Source organism: Schistocerca gregaria, unplaced genomic scaffold (genome assembly GCF_023897955.1).
Source record: "Schistocerca gregaria isolate iqSchGreg1 unplaced genomic scaffold, iqSchGreg1.2 ptg000179l, whole genome shotgun sequence".
Lineage (NCBI taxonomy): Eukaryota > Metazoa > Arthropoda > Insecta > Orthoptera > Acrididae > Schistocerca > Schistocerca gregaria.
Window position 1 is genome coordinate 683,313 of NW_026061729.1, and position 23,224 is coordinate 706,536.

Sequence of the window (23,224 nt, forward strand, 5' to 3'; positions counted from 1 at the left end):
AGTACAACCGTTTCAGAGAGAACGGCGGACAATGTGACGATCTGGCATTAAGTCGATTCGATAACAAATGACGAAAACGGACGGATATCTCGGGTTTTTACTACATATGAACACTTTTCACATTCTCCCGTGGAACTCGGCTGCTAGTCCTCCTTCATGCAGAATCTTAAGGTCCTAGCTCATGTCCAAGGCACCAAAGCCAGCTAAAAAGTCAATAATCGATAACTAAAAATTGAATTGTACTACTTCTTACTGGCTATTACATCAACTTAGAAGCTTCATCTGTGTTCTACTATGGTGCTTTTGGTGTCTCCTCATACCGCAGCACGCGACATAGCTTTGCACACGATAAGTACAACCGTTTCAGAGAGAACAGCGGCCAATGTGACGATCTGGCTATTAGTCGATTCGATAACAAATGACGATAACGAACGGATTTCTCAGGTTTTTACTACATATGAACACTTTTCACATTCTCCCGTGCAACTCGGCTGCAAGTCCGCCTTTCATGCTGAATCTTAAGGTCCTAGCTCATGCCCAAGGCACCAAAGCCAGCTAAAAAGTCAATAATCGATACCTAAAACTTGAAATGTACTACTTCTTACTGGCTATTACATCATCTTAGAAGCTTCATCTGTGTTCTACTATGGTGCTTTTAGCGTCGCCGCATACCACAGCACGCGACATAGCTTTCAGACGATAAGTACAACCGTTTCGGAGAGAAGAGCGGCCAATGTGACGATCTGGCTTTAAGTCGATTCGATAACAAATGACGAAAACGGACGGATTTCTCTGGTTTTTACTACATATGAACACTTTTCACATTCTCCCATGCAACTCGGTTGCTAGTCCTGCTTTCATGCAGAATCTTAAGGTCCTAGCTCATGTCCAAGGCACCAAAGCCAGCTAAAAAGTCAATAATCGATACATACAACTGGTATTGTACTAATTCTTACTGGCTATTACATCATCTTAGAAGCTTCATCTGTGGTTTACTATGGTGCTTTTAGCGTCTCCGCATACCGCAGCACGCGACATAGCTTTCAGACGATAAGTACAACCGTTTCGGAGATAAGAGCGGCCAATGTGACGATCTGGCTTTAAGTCGATTCGATAAAAAATGACGAAAACGGACGGATTTCTCAGGTTTTTACTACATATGAACACTTTTCACATTCTCCCGTACAACTCGGCTGCTAGTCCTCCTTTCATGCAGAATCTTAAGGTCCTAGCTCATGTCAAAGGCACCAAAGCCAGCTTAAAAGTGAATAATCGATAACTAAAAATTGAATTGTACTACTTCTTACTGGCTATTACATCAACTTAGAAGCTACATCTGTGTTCTACTATTTTGCTTTTAGTGTCTCCACATACCGCAGCACGCGACATAACTTTGCAGACGATAAGTACAACCGTTTCAGAGAGAAGAGCGGGCAATGTGACGATCTGGCTTTAAGTCGATTCGTTAACAAATGACGAAAACGAACGGATTTCTCAGGTTTTTACTACATATGAACACTTTTCACATTCTCCCGTGCAACTCGGCTGCAAGTCCGCCTTTCATGCTGAATCTTAAGGTCCTAGCTAATGTCCAAGGCACCAAAGCCAGCTAAAAAGTCAATAATCGATACCTAAAACTTGAATTGTATTACTTCTTACTGGCTATTACATCATCTTAGAAGCTTCATCTGTGTTCTACTATTCTGCTTTTAGTGTCTCCACATACCGCAGCACGCGACATAGCTTTCAGACGATAAGTACAACCGTTTCGGAGAGAAGAGCGGCCAATGTGACGATCTGGCTTTAAGTCGATTCGATAACAAATGACGAAAACGGACGGATTTCTCAGGTTTTTACTACATATGAACACTTTTCACATTCTCCCGTGCAACTCGGCTGCTAGTCCTCCTTTCATGCAGAATCTTAAGGTCCCAGCTCATGTCCAAGGCACCAAAGCCAGCTAAAAGTCAATAATCGATGATTAAAACTTGAATTGTACTACTTTTTACTGGCTATTACATCAACGTAGAAGCTTCATCCGTGTTCTACTACGGTATTTCCAGTGTCTCCGCATACCGCAGCATACGACATAGCTTTGCAGACGATAAGTACAACCGTTTCAGAGAGAAGGGCGGACAATGTGACGATCTGGCTTTAAGTCGATTCGATAACAAATGACGAAAACGGACAGATTTTTCAGGTATTTACTACATAAGAACACTTTTCGCATTCTCCCGAGCAATGCGGCTGCTAGCCTACCTTTCATGCGGAATCTTATGGTCCTAGCTCATGTCCAAGGCACGAAAGCCAGCTAAAAAGTCAATAATCGATACCTAAAACTTGAGTTGTACTACTTCTTACTGGCTATTACATCAACTTAGAAGCTTTATCTGCGTTCTACTATGGTGCTTTCAGTGTCTCCACATACCTCAGCACGTGACATAACTTTGCAGACGATAAGTACAACCGTTTCAGAGAGAAGAGCGGCCAATGTGACGATCTGGCTTTAAGTCGATTCGATAACAAATGACGAAAACGTACGGATTTCTCAGGTTTTTACTACATATGAACACTTTTCACATTCTCCCGTGCAACTCGGCTGCTAGTCCTCCTTTCATGCAGAATCTTAAGGTCCCAGCTCATGTCCAAGGCACCAAAGCCAGCTAAAAGTCAATAATCGATGATTAAAACTTGAATTGTACTACTTCTTACTGGCTATTACATCATCTTAGAAGCTTCATCTGTGTCCTACTATGGTGATTTTAGTGTCACCGCATACCACAGCACGCGACATAGCTTTGCAGACGATAAGTACAACCGTTTCAGAGAGAAGAGCGGCCAATGTGACGATCTGGCTTTAAGTCGATTCGATAACAAATGACGAAAACGGATGGATTAGTCAGGTTTTTCTACATATGAACACTTTTCACATTCTCCCGTTCAACTCGGCTGCTAGTCCTCCATTCATGCAGAATATTAAGGTCCTAGCTCATGTCCAAGGCACCAAAGCCAGCTAAAAAGTCAATAATCGATACCTAAAACTGGTATTGTACTAATTCTTACTGGCTATTACATCATTTTAGAAGCTTCATCTGTGTTCTACTATGGTCCTTTTAGCGTCTACGAATACCGCAGCACGCGACATAGCTTTCAGACGATAAGTACAACCGTTTCGGAGAGAAGAGCGGCCAATGTGACGATCTGGCTTTAAGTCGATTCGATAACAAATGACGAAAACGGACGGATTTCTCAGGTTTTTACTACATATGAACACTTTTCACATTCTCCCGTGCAACGCGGCTGCTAGTCTTGCTTTCATGCAGAATCTTAAGGTCCTAGCTCATGTCCAAGGCACCAAATCCAGCTAAAAAGTCAATAATTGATACCTAAAACTGGTATTGTACTAATTCTTACTGGCTATTACATCATCTTAGAAGCTTCATCTGTGTTCTCCTATGGTGCTTTTAGCGTCTCCGCATACCGCAGCACGCGACATAGCTTTGCAGACGGTAAGTACAACCGATTCAGAGAGAAGAGCGGCCAATGTGACAATCTGGCTATAAGTCAATTCCATAACAAATGACGATAACGAACGGATTTCTCAGGTTTTTACTACATATGAACACTTTTCACAATCTCCTGTGCAACTCGGCTGCAAGTCCGCCTTTCATGCTGAATCTTAAGGTCCTAGCTCATGTCCAAGGCACCAAAGCCAGCTAAAAAGTCAATAATCGATACCTAAAACTTGAATTGTACTACTTCTTACTGGCTATTACATCATCTTAGAAGCTTCATCTGTGTTCAACTATGGTGCTTTTAGCGTCTCCGCATACCGCAGCACGCGACCTAGCTTTCAGACGATAAGTACAACCGTTTCGGAGAGAAGAGCGGGCAATGTGACGATCTGGCTTTAAGTCGATTCGATAACAAATGACGAAAACGGACGGATTTCTCAGGTTTTTACTACATATGAAAACTTTTCACATTCTCCCGTGCAACTCGGCTGCTAGTCCTCCTTTCATGCAGAATCTTAAGGTCCTAGCTCATGTCCAAGGCACCAAAGCCAGCTAAAAGTCAATAATCGATGATTAAAACTTGAATTGTACTACTTTTTACTGGCTATTACATCAACTTAGAAGCTTCATCCGTGTTCTACTATGGTATTTTTAGTGTCTCCGCATACCGCAGCACGCGACATAGCTTTGCAGACGATAAGTACAACCGATTCAGAGAGAAGAGCGGCCAATGTGACAATCTGGCTTTAAGTCAATTCCATAACAAATGACGATAACGAACGGATTTCTCAGGTTTTTACTACATATGAACACTTTTCACATTCTCCCGTGCTACTCGGCTGCATGTCCGCCTTTCATGCTGAATCTTAAGGTCCTAGCTCATGTCCAAGGCACCAAAGCCAGCTAAAAAGTCAATAATCGATACCTAAAACTTGAATTGTACTACTTCTTACTGGCTATTACATCCTCTTAGAAGCTTCATCTGTGTTCAACTATGGTGCTTTTAGCGTCTCCGCATACCGCAGCACGCGACATAGCTTTCAGACGATAAGTACAACCGTTTCGGAGAGAAGAGCGGGCAATGTGACGATCTGGCTTTAAGTCGATTCGATAACAAATGACGAAAACGGACGGATTTCTCAGGTTTTTACTACATATGAACACTTTTCACATTCTCCCGTGCAACTCGGCTGCTAGTCCTCCTTTCATGCAGAATCTTAAGGTCCTAGCTCATGTCCAAGGCACCAAAGCCAGCTAAAAGTCAATAATCGATGATTAAAACTTGAATTGTACTACTTTTTACTGGCTATTACATCAACGTAGAAGCTTCATCCGTGTTCTACTATGATATTTCTAGTGTCTCCGCATACCGCAGCACGCGACATAGCTTTGCAGACGATAAGTACAACCGTTTCAGAGAGAAGGGTGGACAATGTGACGATCTGGCTTTAAGTCGATTCGATAACAAATGACGAAAACGGACGGATTTCTCGGGGTTCTACTACATATGAACACTTTTCACATTCTCCCGTGCAACTCGGCTGCTAGTCCTGCTTTCATGCAGAATCTTGAGGTCCTAGCTCATGTCCAAGGCACCAAAGCCAGTTAAAATTCAATAATTGATACCTAAAATTGGAATTGTACTACTTCTTACTGGCTATTACAACATCTTAGAAGCTTCATCTGTGTTCTACTATGGTACTTTCAGTGTCTCCACATACCGCAGCACGTGACATAGATTTGCAGACGATAAGTACAACCGTTTCAGAGAGAATAGCGGCCAATGTGACGATCGGGCTTTAAGTCGATTCAATAACAAATGACAAAAACGGACGGATTTCTCAGGTTTTTACTACATATGAACACTTTTCACGTTCTCCCGTGCAAGTCGGCTGCTAGTCCTCCTTTCATGCAGAATCTTAAGGTCCTAGCTCATGTCCAAGGCACCAAAGCCGGCTAAAAGTCAATAATCGGTGCCTAAAACTTGAATTGTACTACTTCCTACTGGCTATTACATCAACTTAGAAGCTTCATCCGTGTTCTACTATGGTATTTTTAGTGTCTAAGCATACCGCAGCACGCGACATAGCTTTGAAGACGATAAGTACAACCGATTCAGAGAGAAGAGCGGCCAATGTGACAATCTGGCTTTAAGTCAATTCCATAACAAATGACGAAAACGGACGGATTTCTCAGGTTTTTACTACAGATGAACACTTTTCACATACTCCCGTGCAACGCGGCTGCTAGTCTTGCTTTCATGCAGAATCTTAAGGTCCTAGCTCATGTCCAAGGCACCAAATCCAGCTAAAAAGTCAATAATCGATACCTAAAACTGGTATTGTACTAATTCTTACTGGCTATTACATCATCTTAGAAGCTTCATCTGTGTTCTCCTATGGTGCTTTTAGCGTCTCCGCATACCGCAGCACGCGACATAGCTTTGCAGACGGTAAGTACAACCGATTCAGAGAGAAGAGCGGCCAATGTGACAATCTGGCTATAAGTCAATTCCATAACAAATGACGATAACGAACGGATTTCTCAGGTTTTTACTACATATGAACACTTTTCACAATCTCCTGTGCAACTCGGCTGCAAGTCCGCCTTTCATGCTGAATCTTAAGGTCCTAGCTCATGTCCAAGGCACCAAAGCCAGCTAAAAAGTCAATAATCGATACCTAAAACTTGAATTGTACTACTTCTTACTGGCTATTACATCATCTTAGAAGCTTCATCTGTGTTCAACTATGGTGCTTTTAGCGTCTCCGCATACCGCAGCACGCGACCTAGCTTTCAGACGATAAGTACAACCGTTTCGGAGAGAAGAGCGGGCAATGTGACGATCTGGCTTTAAGTCGATTCGATAACAAATGACGAAAACGGACGGATTTCTCAGGTTTTTACTACATATGAAAACTTTTCACATTCTCCCGTGCAACTCGGCTGCTAGTCCTCCTTTCATGCAGAATCTTAAGGTCCTAGCTCATGTCCAAGGCACCAAAGCCAGCTAAAAGTCAATAATCGATGATTAAAACTTGAATTGTACTACTTTTTACTGGCTATTACATCAACTTAGAAGCTTCATCCGTGTTCTACTATGGTATTTTTAGTGTCTCCGCATACCGCAGCACGCGACATAGCTTTGCAGACGATAAGTACAACCGATTCAGAGAGAAGAGCGGCCAATGTGACAATCTGGCTTTAAGTCAATTCCATAACAAATGACGATAACGAACGGATTTCTCAGGTTTTTACTACATATGAACACTTTTCACATTCTCCCGTGCTACTCGGCTGCATGTCCGCCTTTCATGCTGAATCTTAAGGTCCTAGCTCATGTCCAAGGCACCAAAGCCAGCTAAAAAGTCAATAATCGATACCTAAAACTTGAATTGTACTACTTCTTACTGGCTATTACATCCTCTTAGAAGCTTCATCTGTGTTCAACTATGGTGCTTTTAGCGTCTCCGCATACCGCAGCACGCGACATAGCTTTGCAGACGATAAGTACAACCGTTTCAGAGAGAAGGGCGGACAATGTGACGATCTGGCTTTAAGTCGATTCGATAACAAATGACGAAAACGGACGGATTTCTCGGGGTTCTACTACATATGAACACTTTTCACATTCTCCCGTGCAACTCGGCTGCTAGTCCTGCTTTCATGCAGAATCTTGAGGTCCTAGCTCATGTCCAAGGAACCAAAGCCAGTTAAAATTCAATAATTGATACCTAAAATTGGAATTGTACTACTTCTTACTGGCTATTACAACATCTTAGAAGCTTCATCTGTGTTCTACTATGGTACTTTCAGTGTCTCCACATACCGCAGCACGTGACATAGATTTGCAGACGATAAGTACAACCGTTTCAGAGAGAATAGCGGCCAATGTGACGATCGGGCTTTAAGTCGATTCAATAACAAATGACAAAAACGGACGGATTTCTCAGGTTTTTACTACATATGAACACTTTTCACGTTCTCCCGTGCAAGTCGGCTGCTAGTCCTCCTTTCATGCAGAATCTTAAGGTCCTAGCTCATGTCCAAGGCACCAAAGCCAGCTAAAAGTCAATAATCGGTGCCTAAAACTTGAATTGTACTACTTCCTACTGGCTATTACATCAACTTAGAAGCTTCATCCGTGTTCTACTATGGTATTTTTAGTGTCTAAGCATACCGCAGCACGCGACATAGCTTTGCAGACGATAAGTACAACCGATTCAGAGAGAAGAGCAGCCAATGTGACAATCTGGCTATAAGTCAATTCCATAACAAATGACGATAACGAACGGATTTCTCAGGTTTTTACTACATATGAACACTTTTCACAATCTCCCGTGCAACTCGGCTGCAAGTCCGCCTTTCATGCTGAATCTTAAGGTCCTAGCTCATCTCCAAGGCACCAAAGCCAGCTAAAAAGTCAATAATCGATACCTAAAACTTGAATTGTACTACTTCTTACTGGCTATTACATCATCTTAGAAGCTTCATCTGTGTTCAACTATGGTGCTTTTAGCGTCTCCGCATACCGCAGCACGCGACCTAGCTTTCAGACGATAAGTACAACCGTTTCGGAGAGAAGAGCGGGCAATGTGACGATCTGGCTTTAAGTCGATTCGATAACAAATGACGAAAACGGACGGATTTCTCAGGTTTTTACTACATATGAAAACTTTTCACATTCTCCCGTGCAACTCGGCTGCTAGTCCTCCTTTCATGCAGAATCTTAAGGTCCTAGCTCATGTCCAAGGCACCAAAGCCAGCTAAAAGTCAATAATCGATGATTAAAACTTGAATTGTACTACTTTTTACTGGCTATTACATCAACGTAGAAGCTTCATCCGTGTTCTACTATGGTATTTCTAGTGTCTCCGCATACCGCAGCACGCGACATAGCTTTGCATACGATAAGTACAACCGTTTCAGAGAGAAGGGCGGACAATGTGACGATCTGGCTTTAAGTCGATTCGATAACAAATGACGAAAACGGACGGATTTCTCGGGTTTCTACTACATATGAACACTTTTCACATTCTCCCGTGCAACTCTGCTGCTAGTCCTGCTTTCATGCAGAATCTTAAGGTCCTAGCTCATGTCCAAGGCACCAAAGCCAGCTAAAATTCAATAATTGATACCTAAAATTGGAATTGTACTACTTCTTACTGGCTATTACAACATCTTAGAAGCTTCATCTGTGTTCTACTATGGTGCTTTCAGTGTCTCCACATACCGCAGCACGTGACATGGATTTGCAGACTATAAGTACAATCGTTCCAGAGAGAATAGCGGCCAATGTGACGATCGGGCTTTAAGTCGATTCAATAACAAATGACAAAAACGGACGGATTTCTCAGGTTTTTACTACATATGAACACTTTTCACGTTCTCCCGTGCAAGTCGGCTGCTAGTCATCCATTCATGTAGAATCTTAAGGTCCTAGCTCATGTCCAAGGCACCAAAGCCAGCTAAAAGTCAATAATCGATGCCTAAAACTTAAATTGTACTACTTCCTACTGGCTATTACATCAACTTAGAAGCTTCATCCGTGTTCTACTATGGTATTTTTAGTGTCTCCGCATACCGCAGCACGCGACATAGCTTTGCAGACGATAAGAACAACCGATTCAGAGAGAAGAGCGGCCAATGTGACAATCTGGCTTTAAGTCAATTCCATAACAAATGACGAAAACGGACGGATTTCTCAGGTTTTTACTACAGATGAACACTTTTCACATACTCCCGTGCAACTCGGCTGCTAGTCTTGCTTTCATGCAGAATCTTAAGGTCCTAGCTCATGTCCAAGGCACCAAATCCAGCTTAAAAGTCAATAATCTATACCTAAAACGGGTATTGTACTAATTCTTACTGGCTATTACATCATCTTAGAAGCTTCATCTGTGTTCTACTATGGTGCTTTTAGCGTCTCCGCATACTGCAGCACGCGACATAGCTTTCAGACGATAAGTACAACCGTTTCGGAGAGAAGAGCGGCCAATGTGGCGATCTGGCTTTAAGTCGATTCGATAACAAATGACGAAAACGGACGGATTTCTCTGGTTTTTACTACATATAAACACTTTTCACATTCTCCCGTGCAACTCGGCTGCTAGTCCTCCTTTCATGCAGAATCTTAAGGTCCTAGCTCATGTCCAAGTCACCAAAGCCAACTAAAAGTCAATAATCGATGATTAAAACTTGAATTGTACTACTTTTTACTGGCTATTACATCAACGTAGTAGCTTCATCCGTGTTCTACTATGGTATTTCTAGTGTCTCCGCATACCGCAGCACGCGACAATGCTTTGCAGACGATAAGTACAACCGTTTCAGAGAGAAGGGCGGACAATGTGACGATCTGGCTTTAAGTCGATTCGATAACAAATGACGAAAACGGACGGATTTCTCGTTTTTCTACTACACATGAACACTTTTCACATTCTCCCGTGCAACTCGGCTGATAATCCTCCTTTCATGCAGAACCTTGAGGTCCTAGCTCATCTCCAAGGAACCAAAGCCAGCTAAAAAGTCAATAATAGATACCTAAAACTGGAATTGTACTACTTCTTACTGGCTATTACATCAACTTAGAAGCTTTGTCTGTGTTCTACTATGGTGCTTTTAGTGTCACCACATACCGCAGCACGCGACATAGCTTTGCAGACGATAAGTACAACCGTTTCAGAGAGAAGAGCGGCCAATGTCACGATCTGGCTTTAAGTCGATTCGATAACAAATGACGATAACGAACGGATTTCTTAGGTTTTTACTACATATGAACACTTTTCACATTCTCCCGTGCAACTCGGCAGCTAATCCTCCTTTCACGCAGAATCTTAAGGTCCTAGCTCTTGTCCAAGGCACCAAAGCCAGCTAAGAAGTCAATAATCGATAACTAAAACTTGAATTTTACTACTTCTTACTTGCTATTTCATCAACTTAGAAGCTTCATCTGTGTTCTACTATGGTGCGTTTAGTGTCACCGCATACCGCAGCACGCGACATAGCATTGCAGACTATACGTACAACCGTTTCAGAAAGAAGAGCGGCCAATGTGACGATCTGGCTTTAAGTCGATTCGATAACAAATGACGAAAACGGACGGATTTCTCAGGTTTTTACTACATATGAACACTTTTCACATTCTCCCGTGCAACTCAGCTGCTAGTCCTCCTTTCATGCAGAATCTTAAGGTCCTAGCTCATGTCCAAGGCACGAAAGCCAGCTAAAAGCAATAATCGATACCTAAAAGTGGAATTGTACTAATTCCTACTGGCTATTACATCAACTTAGAAGCTTCATCCGTGTTCTACTATGGTATTTTTAGTGTCACGGCATACCGCAGCACCCGACATAGCTTTCAGACGATAAGTACAACCGTTTCAGATAGAAGAGCGGTCAATGTGACGATCTGGCTTTAAGTCGATTCAATAACAAATGACAAAAACGGACGAATTTCTCAGGTTTTTACTGCATATGAAAACTTTTCACATTCTCCCGTGCAACTCGGCTGCTAGTCCTCCTTTCATGCAGAATCTTAAGGTCCTACCTCATGTCCAAGGCACCAAAGCCAGCTAAAAGTCAATAATTGATACCTAAAATTGGAATTGTACTACTTCTTACTGGCTATTACAACATCTTAGAAGCTTCATCTGTGTTCTACTATGGTATTTTTAGTGTCCCCGCATACAGGAGCACGCGACATAGCTTTGCAGACGATAAGTACAACCGTTTCAGAGAGAAGGGCGGACAATGTTACGATCTGTCTTCAAGTCGACTCGATGACAAAAGACGAAAACGGACGGATTTCTCAGGTTAATACTACATATTAACACTTTTCACATTCTCCCGTGCAACTCGGCTGCTAGTCCTCCTTTCATGCAGAATCTTAAGGTCCTAGCTCATGTCCAAGGCACCAAAGCCAGCTAAAAAGTCAATAATCGATACCTAAAACTTGAATTGTACTTCATCTTACTGGCTATTACATCATCTTAGAAGCTTCATCTGTGTTCTACTATGGTGCTTTTAGTGTCTCCGCATACCGCAGCACGCGACATAGCTTTGCAGACGATAAGTACAACCGTTTAAGAGAGAAGAGCGGCCAATGTGACGATCTGGCTTTAAGTCGATTCGATAACAAATGACGAAAACGGACGGATTTCTCAGGTTTTTACTACATATGAACACTTTTCACATTCTCCCGTGCAACTCAGCTGCTAGTACTCCTTTCATGCAGAATCTTAAGGTCCTAGCTCATGTCCAATGCACCAAAGCCAGCTAAAAGGCAATAATCGATGATTAAAACTTGAATTGTACTACTTCTTACTGGCTATTACATCAACTTAGAAGCTTCATCCGTGTTCTACTATGGTATTTTTAGTGTCTCGGCATACCGCAGCACGCGACATAGCTTTCAGACGATAAGTACAACCGTTTCAGAGAGAAGAGCGGCCAATGTGACGATCTGGCTTTAAGTCGATTCAATAACAAATGACAAAAACGGACGGATTTCTCAGGTTTTTACTGCATATGAAAACTTTTCACATTCTCCCGTGCAACTCGGCTGCTAGTCCTCCTTTCATGCAGAATCTTAAGGTCCTACCTCATGTCCAAGGCACCAAAGCCAGCTAAAAGTCAATAATGGATACCTAAAATTGGAATTGTACTACTTCTTACTGGCTATTACAACATCTTAGAAGCTTCATCTGTGTTCTACTATGGTATTTTTAGTGTCCCCGCATACAGGAGCACGCGACATAGCTTTGCAGACGATAAGTACAACCGTTTCAGAGAGAAAAGCGGCCAATGTGACGATCTGGCTTTAAGTCGATTCGATAACAAATGACGAAAACGGACGGATTTCTTAGGTTTTTACTACATATGAACACTTTTCACATTCTCCCGTGCAACTCAGCTGCTAGTCCTCCTTTCATGCTGAATCTTAAGGTCCTAGCTCATGTCCAAGGCACGAAAGCCAGCTAAAAGCAATAATCGATACCTAAAAGTGGAATTGTACTACTTCTTACTGGCTATTACAACATCTTAGAAGCTTCATCTGTGTTCTACTATGGTATTTTTAGTGTCCCCGCATACAGGAGCACGCGACATAGCTTTGCAGACGATAAGTACAACCGTTTCAGAGAGAAGGGCGGACAATGTTACGATCTGTCTTCAAGTCGACTCGATGACAGAAGACGAAAACGGACGGATTTCCCAGGTTAATACTACATATTTACACTTTTCACATTCTCCCGTGCAACTCGGCTGCTAGTCCTCCTTTCATGCAGAATCTTAAGGTCCTAGCTCATGTCCAAAGTACCAAAGCCAGCTAAAAAGTCAATAATCGATACCTAAAACTTGAAGTGTACTACTTCTTACTGGCTATTACATCATCTTAGAAGCTTCATCTGTGTTCTACTATGGTGCTTTTAGTGTCTCCGAATACCGCAGCACGCGACATAGCTTTGCAGACGATAAGTACAACCGATTCAGAGAGAAGAGCGGCCAATGTGACGATCTGGCTTTAAGTCGATTCGATAACAAATGACGAAAACGGACGGATTTCTCAGGTTTTTCTACATATGAACACTTTTCACATTCTCCCGTTCAACTCGGCTGCTAGTCCTCCATTCATGCGGAATCTTAAAGTCCTAGCTCATGTCCAAGGCACCAAAGCCAGCTAAAAAGTCAATAATCGATACCTAAAACTTGAATTGTACTACCTCTTACTGGCTATTACTTTAACTTAGAAGCTTCATCTGTGTTCAACTATGGTGCTTTTAGTGTCTCCGAATACCGCAGCACGCGAAATAGCTTTGCAGACGATAAGTACAACCGATTCAGGGAGAAGAGCGGCCAATGTGACGATCTGGCTTTAAGTCGATTCGATAACAAATGACGAAAACGGACGTATTTCTCAGGGTTTTACTACATATGAACACTTTTCACATTCTCCCGTGCATCTCGGCTGCTAGTCCTCCTTTCATGCAGAATCTTAAGGTCCTAGCTCATGTCCAAGGCAACAAAGCCAGCCAAAAAGTCAATAATCGATACCTAAAACTTGAATTGCACTACATCTTACTGGCTATTACATCATCTTATAAGCTTCATCTGTGTTCTACTATGGTGCTTTTAGTGTCTCCGATTACCGCAGCACGCGACATAGCTTTGCAGACGATAAGTACAACCGATTTAGAGAGAAGAGCGGCCAATGTGACGATGTGGCTTTAAGTCAATTCGATAACAAATGACGAAAACGGACGGATTTCTCAGGTTTTTACTACATATGAACACTTTTCACATTCTCCCCTGCAATTCGGCTGCTAGTCCACCTTTCATGCAAAATCTTAAGGCCCTAGCTCATGTCCAAGGCACCAAAGCCAGCTAAAAGTCAGTAATCGATGCCCAAATCTTCAATTGTACTACTTCTTACTGGCTATTACATCAACTTAGAAGCATCATCTGTGTTCTACTATGGTTATTTTAGTGTCTCCGCATACCGCAGCACGCGACATAGCTTTGCAGACGATAAGTACAACCGTTTCAGAGAGAAGAGCGGCCAATGTGACGATCCGGCATTAAGTCGATTCGATAACAAATGACGAAAATGGACGGAATTCTCAGGTTTTTACTACATATGAAAACTTTTCACAACCTCCCGTGCAGCTCGGCTGCTAGTCCTCCTTTTATGCAGAATCTTAAGGTCCTAGCTCATGTCCAAGGCACCAAAGCCAGCTAAAAAGTCAATAATCGATAACTAAAGCTTGAGTTGTACTACCTCTTACTGGCTATTACTTTAACTTAGAAGCTTCATCTGTGTTCTACTATGGTGCTTTTAGTGTCTCCGCATACCGCAGCATTAGACATAGCTTTGCAGACTATAAGTACAACCGTTTCAGAGAGAAGAGCGGCCAATGTGACTATCTGGCTTTAAGTCAATTCGATAAGAAATGACGAAAACGGACGTATTTCTCAGGGTTTAATACGTATGAACACTTTTCACATTCTCCCGTGCAACTCGGCTGCTACTCCTCCTTTAATGCAGAATGTTAAGGTCCTAGCTCATGTCCAAGGCACCAAAGCCAGCCAAAAAGTCAATAATCGATACCTAAAACTGGTATTGTACTAATTCTTACTGGCTATTACATCATCTTAGAAGCTTCATCTGTGTTCTACCATGGTGCTTTTACTGTCTCCGCATACCGCAGCACGCGACATAGCTTTCAGACGATAAGTACAACCGTTTCAGAGAGAAGAGCGGACAATGCAAAGATCTGGCTTTAAGTCGATTCGATAACAAAAGACGAAAACGGACGGATTTCTCAGGTTAATACTACATATGAGCACTTTTCACATTCTCCCACGCAACGTTTCTGCTAGTCTCCCTCTCATGCAGATTCTTAGGGTCCTAGCTCATGTCCAAGGCACCAAAGCCACTAAAAAAGTCAATAATCGATAACTAAAGCTTGAATTGTACTACTTCTTACTGGCTATTACCCCAACTAAGAAGCTTCATCTGTGTCCTACTATGGTGATTTTAGTGTCTCCACATACCGCAGCACGCGACATAGCTTTGCAGACGATAAGTACAACCGTTTCAGGGAGAAGAGCGGCCAATGTGACGATCTGGCTTTAAGACCATACGATAACCAATGACGAAAACGTACTGATTTCTCGGGTTTTTACTACATATGAACACTTTTCACATTCTCCCGTGCAACTCGGCTACTAGTCCTCCTTTCATGCAGAATCTTAAGGTCCTAGCTCATGTCCAAGGCACCAAAGCCAGATAAAAAGTCAATTATCAATATCTAAAATTTCAATTGTACTACTTCGTACTAGCTATTATATCAACTTAGAAGTTTCATCTGTGTTCTACCATGGTGCTTTTAGTGTCTCCACATACCGCAGCACGCGACATAGCTTAGCAGACGATAAGTACAACCGTTTCAGAGAGAAGAGTGGCCAATGTCACGATCTGGCTTTAAGTCGATTCGATAACAAATGACGGAAACGGAAGTATTTCTCAGGGTTTTACTACATATGAACACTTTTCACATTCTCCCGTGCAACTTGGCTGCTACTCCTTCTTTAATGCAGAATGTTAAGGTCCTAGCTCATGTCCAAGGCACCAAAGCCAGCTAAAAAGTCAATAATCGATACCTAAAACTTGAATTGTACTCCCTCTTACTGGCTATTACTTTAACTTAGAAGCTTCATCTGTGTTCTACTATGGTGCTTTTAGTGTCTCCGAATACCGCAGCACGCGACATAGCTTTGCAGACGATAAGTACAACCGATTCAGAGAGAAGAGCGGCCAATGTGACGATCTGGCTTTAAGTCAATTCCATAACAAATGACGAAAACGTACGGATTTCTTAGTTTAATACTACACATTAACACTTTTCACATTCTCCCCTGCAATTCGGCTGCTAGTCCTCCTTTCATGCAGAATCTTAAGGTCCAACTCATGTCCAAGGCACCAAAGCCAGCTAAAAAGTCAATAATCGATACCTAAAACTTGAATTGTACTACTTCTTGCTGGCTATTACATCAACTAAGAAGCTTCATCTGTGTCCTACTGCGGTGATTTTAGTGTCTCCACATACCGCAGCACGCGACATAGCTTTCCAGACGATCAGTACAACCGTTTCAGAGAGAAGAGCTGCCAATGTGACGATCCGGCTTTAAGTCGATTCGATAACAAATGACGAAAATGGACGGAATTCTCAGGTTTTTACTACATATGAAAACTTTTCACATCCTCCCGTGCAGCTCGGCTGCTAGTTCCCCTTTTTTTATGCAGAATCTTAAGGTCCTAGCTCATGTCCAAGGCACCAAAGCGAGCTAAAAAGTCAATAATCGATACCTAAAACTTGAGTTGTACTACCTCTTACTGGCTATTACTTTAACTTAGAAGCTCCATCTGTGTTCTACTATGGTGCTTTTAGTGTCTCCGAATACCGCAGCACGCGACATAGCTTTGCAGACGATAAGTACAACCGATTCAGAGAGAAGAGCGGACAATGTGACGATCTGGCTTTAAGGCAATTCCATAACAAATGACGAAAACGGACGGATTTCTCAGGTTTTTACTACATATGAAAACTTTTCACATCCTCCCGTGCAGCTCGGCTGCTAGTCCTCCTTTCATGCAGAATCTTAAGGTCCTAGCTCATGTCCAAGGCACCAAAGCCAGCTAAAAAGTCAATAATCGATACCTAAAACTTGAGTTGTACTACTTCTTACTGGCTATTACATCAACTTAGAAGCTTCATCTGTGGTCTACTATGGTGCTTTTAGTGTCTCCACATACCGCAGCACTCGACATAGCTTTGCAGACGATAAGTACAACCGTTTCAGAGAGAAGAGCGGCCAATGTGACGATCTGGCTTTAAGACGATTCGATAACCAATGACGAAAGCGTACGGATTTCTCGGGTTTTTACTACATATGAACACTTTTCACATTCTCCCGTGCAATTCGGCTGCTAGTCCTCCTTTCATGCAGAATCTTAAAGTCCTAGCTCATGTCCAAGGCACCAAAGCCAGCTAAAATGTCAATAATCGATATCTAGAATTTCAATTGTACTACTTCTTACAAGCTATTACATCAACTTAAAAGCTTCATCTGTGTTCTACTATGCTGCTTTTAGTGTCTCCCCATACTGCAGCACGCGACATAGCTTTGCAGACGATAAGTGCAACCGTTTCAGAGAGAAAAGCGCCCAATGTGACGATCAGGCTTTAAGTCGATTCGATAACAAACGACGAAAACGGACGGATTTCTCAGGTTTTTACTACATATGAACACTTTTCACATTCTCCCGTGCAACTCGGCTGCTAGTACTGCTTTCATGCAGAATCTTAAGGTCCTAGCTCATGTCCAAGGCACCAAAGCCAGCTAAAAAGTCAATAGTCGATACCTAAAACTGGAATTGTACTACTTCTTACTGGCTATTACATCAACTTAGAAGTTTCATCTGTGTTCTACTATGGTGCTTTTAGTGTCTCCACATACCGCAGCACGCGACATAGCTTAGCAGACGATAAGTACAATCGTTTCAGAGGGAAGAGTGGCCAATGTCACGATCTGGCTTTAAGTCGATTCGATAACAAATGACGATAACGAACGGATTTCTCAGGTTTTTACTACATATGAACACTTTTCACATTCTCAAGTGCAACTCGGCTGCTAGTCCTCTTTTCATGCAGAATCTTAATGTCCTAGCTCATGTGCAAGGCACCAAAGCCAGCTAAAAAGACAATAATCGATACCTAAAACTTGAATTTTACTACTTCTTACTGGCTATTACATCAACTTAGAAGCTTCATCTGTGTTCTACTGTGGTGCTTTTAGTGTCTCCGCATACCGCAACACGCGACATAGCTTTGCAGACTATAAGTACAACCGTTTCAGAGAGAAGAGCGGCCCATGTGACGATCTGGCTTTAAGTCGAATCGATAACAAATGACGAAAACGGACGTATTTCTCAGGGTTTTACTACATATGAACTCTTTTCACATTCTCCCGTGCAACCTGGCTGCTACTCCTCCTTACATGCAGAATCTTAAGGTCCTAGCTCATGTCCAAGGCACCAAAGCCAGCTAAAAAGTCAATAATCGATATCTAAAATTCCAATTGTACTACTTCATACTAGCTATTACATCAACTTAGAAGCTTCATCTGTGTTCCACTATGGTGCTTTTAGTGTCTCTGCATACCGCAGCACGCGACATAGCTTTGCAGACGATAAGTACAACCGTTTCAGAGAGAAGAGCGGCCAATGTCACGATCCGGTTTTAAGTCGATTCGATAACAAATGACGAAAATGGACGGATATCTCAGGTTTTTACTACATATGAAGACTTTTCACATCCTCCCGTGCAACTTGGCTGCTAGTCCTCCTTTCATGCAGAATCTTAAGGTCCTAGCTCATGTCCAAGGCACCAAAGCCAGCTAAAAAGTCAATAATCGATACCTAAAACTTGAATTGTACTACCTCTTACTAGCTATTACATCAACTTAGAAGCTTCATCTGTGTTCTACTATGGTGCTTTTAGTGTCTCCACATACCGCAGCACGCGACATAGCTTTGCAGACGATAAGTACAACCGTTTCAGGGAGAAGAGCAGCCAATGTGATGATCTGGTTTTAAGACGAATCAATAACCAATGACGAAAACGTACGGATTTCTCACGTTTTTACTACAATCGAACACTTTTCACATTCTACCGTACAACTCGGCTGCTAGTCCTTCTTTCATGCAGAATCTTAAGGTCCTAACTCATGTCCAAGGCACCAAAGCCAGCTTCAAAGTCAATAATCGATAAGTAAAACTTGAATTGTACTACATCTTACTGGCTATTACATCAACTTAGAAGCTTCATCTGTGTTCTACTATGGTGCTTTTACTGGCTCTGCATACCGCAGCACGCGACATAGCTTTGCAGACTATAAGTACAACCGTTTCAGAGAGAAGAGCGGCAAATGTGACGATCTGTCTTTAAGTCGATTCGAAAACAACTGACGAAAACAGACGTATTTCTCAGGTTTTTACTACATATGAACACTTTTCACATTCTCCCGTGCAACTCGGCTGCTAGTCCTCCTTTCATGCAGAATCTTAAGGTCGTAGCTCATGTCCAAGGCACCACAGCCAGCTAAAAGTCAATAATCGATACCTAAAACTAGAATTGTACTACTTCTTACTGGCTATTACATCAAATTAGAAGCTTCATCTGTGTTCTACTATGGTGCTTTTAGTGTCTCCGCATAACGCAGCACGCGACATAGCTTTGCAGACGATATGTACAACCGTTTCAGAGAGAAGAGCAGCCAATGTGACGATCTGGCATTAAGACGATTCGATAACCAATGACGAAAACGTACGGATTTCTCAGGTTTTTACTACATACGAACACTTTTCACATTCTCCCGTACAACTCGGCTGCTAGTCCTTCTTTCATGCAGAATCATAAGGTCCTAGCTCATGTCCAAGGCACAAAAGCCAGCTACAAAGTCAATAATCGATACCTAAATCTTGAATTGTACTACTTCTTACTGGCTATTACATCAACTTAGAAGCTTCATCTGTGTTCTACTGTGGTGCTTTTAGTGTCTCCGCATACCGCAACACGCGACATAGCTTTGCAGACTATAAGTACAACCGTTTCAGAGAGAAGAGCGGCCCATGTGACGATCTGGCTTTAAGTCGAATCGATAACAAATGACGAAAACGGACGTATTTCTCAGGGTTTTACTAAATATGAACTCTTTTCACATTCTCCCGTGCAACCTGGCTGCTACTCCTCCTTACATGCAGAATCTTAAGGTCCTAGCTCATGTCCAAGGCACCAAAGCCAGCTAAAAAGTCAATAATCGATATCTAAAATTCCAATTGTACTACTTCATACTAGCTATTACATCAACTTAGAAGCTTCATCTGTGTTCTACTATGGTGCTTTTAGTGTCTCTGCATACCGCAGCACGCGACATAGCTTTGCAGACGATAAGTACAACCGTTTCAGAGAGAAGAGCGGCCAATGTCACGATCCGGTTTTAAGTCGATTCGATAACAAATGACGAAAATGGACGGATATCTCAGGTTTTTACTACATATGAAGACTTTTCACATCCTCCCGTGCAACTTGGCTGCTAGTCCTCCTTTCATGCAGAATCTTAAGGTCCTAGCTCATGTCCAAGGCACCAAAGCCAGCTAAAAAGTCAATAATCGATACCTAAAACTTGAATTGTACTACCTCTTACTAGCTATTACATCAACTTAGAAGCTTCATCTGTGTTCTACTATGGTGCTTTTAGTGTCTCCACATACCGCAGCACGCGACATAGCTTTGCAGACGATAAGTACAACCGTTTCAGGGAGAAGAGCAGCCAATGTGATGATCTGGTTTTAAGACGAATCAATAACCAATGACGAAAACGTACGGATTTCTCACGTTTTTACTACAATCGAATACTTTTCACATTCTACCGTACAACTCGGCTGCTAGTCCTTCTTTCATGCAGAATCTTAAGGTCCTAACTCATGTCCAAGGCACCAAAGCCAGCTTCAAAGTCAATAATCGATTAGTAAAACTTGAATTGTACTACATCTTACTGGCTATTACATCAACTTAGAAGCTTCATCTGTGTTCTACTATGGTGCTTTTACTGGCTCTGCATACCGCAGCACGCGACATAGCTTTGCAGACTATAAGTACAACCGTTTCAGAGAGAAGAGCGGCAAATGTGACGATCTGTCTTTAAGTCGATTCGATAACAACTGACGAAAACAGACGTATTTCTCAGGTTTTTACTACATATGAACACTTTTCACATCCTCCCGTGCAGCTCGGCTGCTAGTCCTCCTTTCATGCAGAATCTAAGGTCCTAGCTCATGGCCAAGGTACCAAAGCGAGCTAAAAAGTCAATAATCGATACCTAAAACTTGAGTTGTACTACCTCTTACTGGCTATTACTTTAACTTAGAAGCTTCATCTGTGTTCTACTATGGTGCTTTTAGTGTCTCCGAATACCGCAGCACGCAACATAGCTTTGCAGACGATAAGTACAACCGATTCAGAGAGAAGAGCGGACAATGTGACGATCTGGCTTTAAGTCAATTCCATAACAAATGACGAAAACGAACGGATTTCTCAGGTTTTTACTACATATGAAAACTTTTCACATCCTCCCGTGCAGCTCGGCTGCTAGTCCTCCTTTCATGCAGAATCTTAAGGTCCTAGCTCATGTCCAAGGCACCAAAGCCAGATAAAAGTAAATAATCGATGCCCAAATCTTGAATTGTACTACTTCTTACTAGCTATTACATCAACTTAGAAGCTTCATCTGTGTTCTACTATGGTTATTTTAGTGTCTCCGAATACCGCAGCACGCGACATAGCTTTGCAGACTATAAGTACAACCGTTTCAGAGAGAAGAGCGGCCCATGTGACGATCTGGCTTTAAGTCGAATCGATAACAAATGACGAAAACGGACGTATTTCTCAGGGTTTTACTACATATGAACTCTTTTCACATTCTCCCGTGCAACCTGGCTGCTACTCCTCCTTACATGCCGAATCTTAAGGTCCTAGCTCATGTCCAAGGCACCAAAGCCAGCTAAAAAGTCAATAATCGATATCTAAAATTCCAATTGTACTACTTCATACTAGCTATTACATCAACTTAGAAGCTTCATCTGTGTTCTACTATGGTGCTTTTAGTGTCTCCGCATACCGCAGCACGCGACATAGCTTTGCAGACGATAAGTACAACCGTTTCAGAGAGAAGAGCGGCCAATGTCACGATCCGGTTTTAAGTCGATTCGATAACAAATGACGAAAATGGACGGATTTCTCAGGTTTTTACTACATATGAAAACTTTTCACATCCTCCCGTGCAACTTGGCTGCTAGTCCTCCTTTCATGCAGAATCTTAAGGTCCTAGCTCATGTCCAAGGCACCAAAGCCAGCTAAAAAGTCAATAATCGATACCTAAAACTTGAATTGTACTACCTCTTACTAGCTATTACATCAACTTAGAAGCTTCATCTGTGTTCTACTATGGTGCTTTTAGTGTCTCCACATACCGCGGCACGCGACATAGCTTTGCAGACGATAAGTACAACCGTTTCAGAGAGAAGAGCAGCCAATGTGACGATCTGGTTTTAAGACGAATCGATAACCAATGACGAAAACGTACGGATTTCTCACGTTTTTACTACAATCGAACACTTTTCACATTCTACCGTACAACTCGGCTGCTAGTCCTTCTTTCATGCAGAATCTTAAGGTCCTAACTCATGTACAAGGCACCAAAGCCAGCTTCAAAGTCAATAATCGATAAGTAAAACTTGAATTGTACTACATCTTACTGGCTATTACATCAACTTAGAAGCTTCATCTGTGTTCTACTATGGTGCTTTTACTGGCTCTGCATACCGCGGCACGCGACATAGCTTTGCAGACTATAAGTACAACCGTTTCAGAGAGAAGAGCGGCAAATGTGACGATCTGTCTTTAAGACGATTCGATAACAACTGACGAAAACAGACGTATTTCTCAGGTTTTTACTACATATGAACACTTTTCACATTCTCCCGTGCAACTCGGCTGCTAGTCCTCCTTTCATGCAGAATCTTAAGGTCGTAGCTCATGTCAAAGGCACCACAGCCAGCTAAAAAGTCAATAATCGATACCTAAAACTAGAATTGTACTACTTCTTACTGGCTATTACATCAAATTAGAAGCTTCATCTGTGTTCTACTATGGTGCTTTTAGTGTCTCCGCATAACGCAGCACGCGACATAGCTTGTGCAGACGATAAGTACAACCGTTTCAGAGAGAAGAGCAGCCAATGTGACGATCTGGCATTAAGACGATTCAATAACCAATGACGAAAACGTACGGATTTCTCAGGTTTTTACTACATACGAACACTTTTCACATTCTCCCGTACAACTCGGCTGCTAGTCCTTCTTTCATGCAGAATCTTAAGGTCCTAGCTCATGTCCAAGGCACAAAAGCCAGCTACAAAGTCAATAATCGATACCTAAAACTTGAATTGTACTACTTCTTACTGGCTATTACATCAACTAAGAAGCTTCATCTGTGTCCTACTATGGTGATTTTAGTGCCTCCACATACCGCAGCACGCGACATAGCTTAGCAGACGATAAGTACAACCGTTTCAGAGAGAAGAGTGGC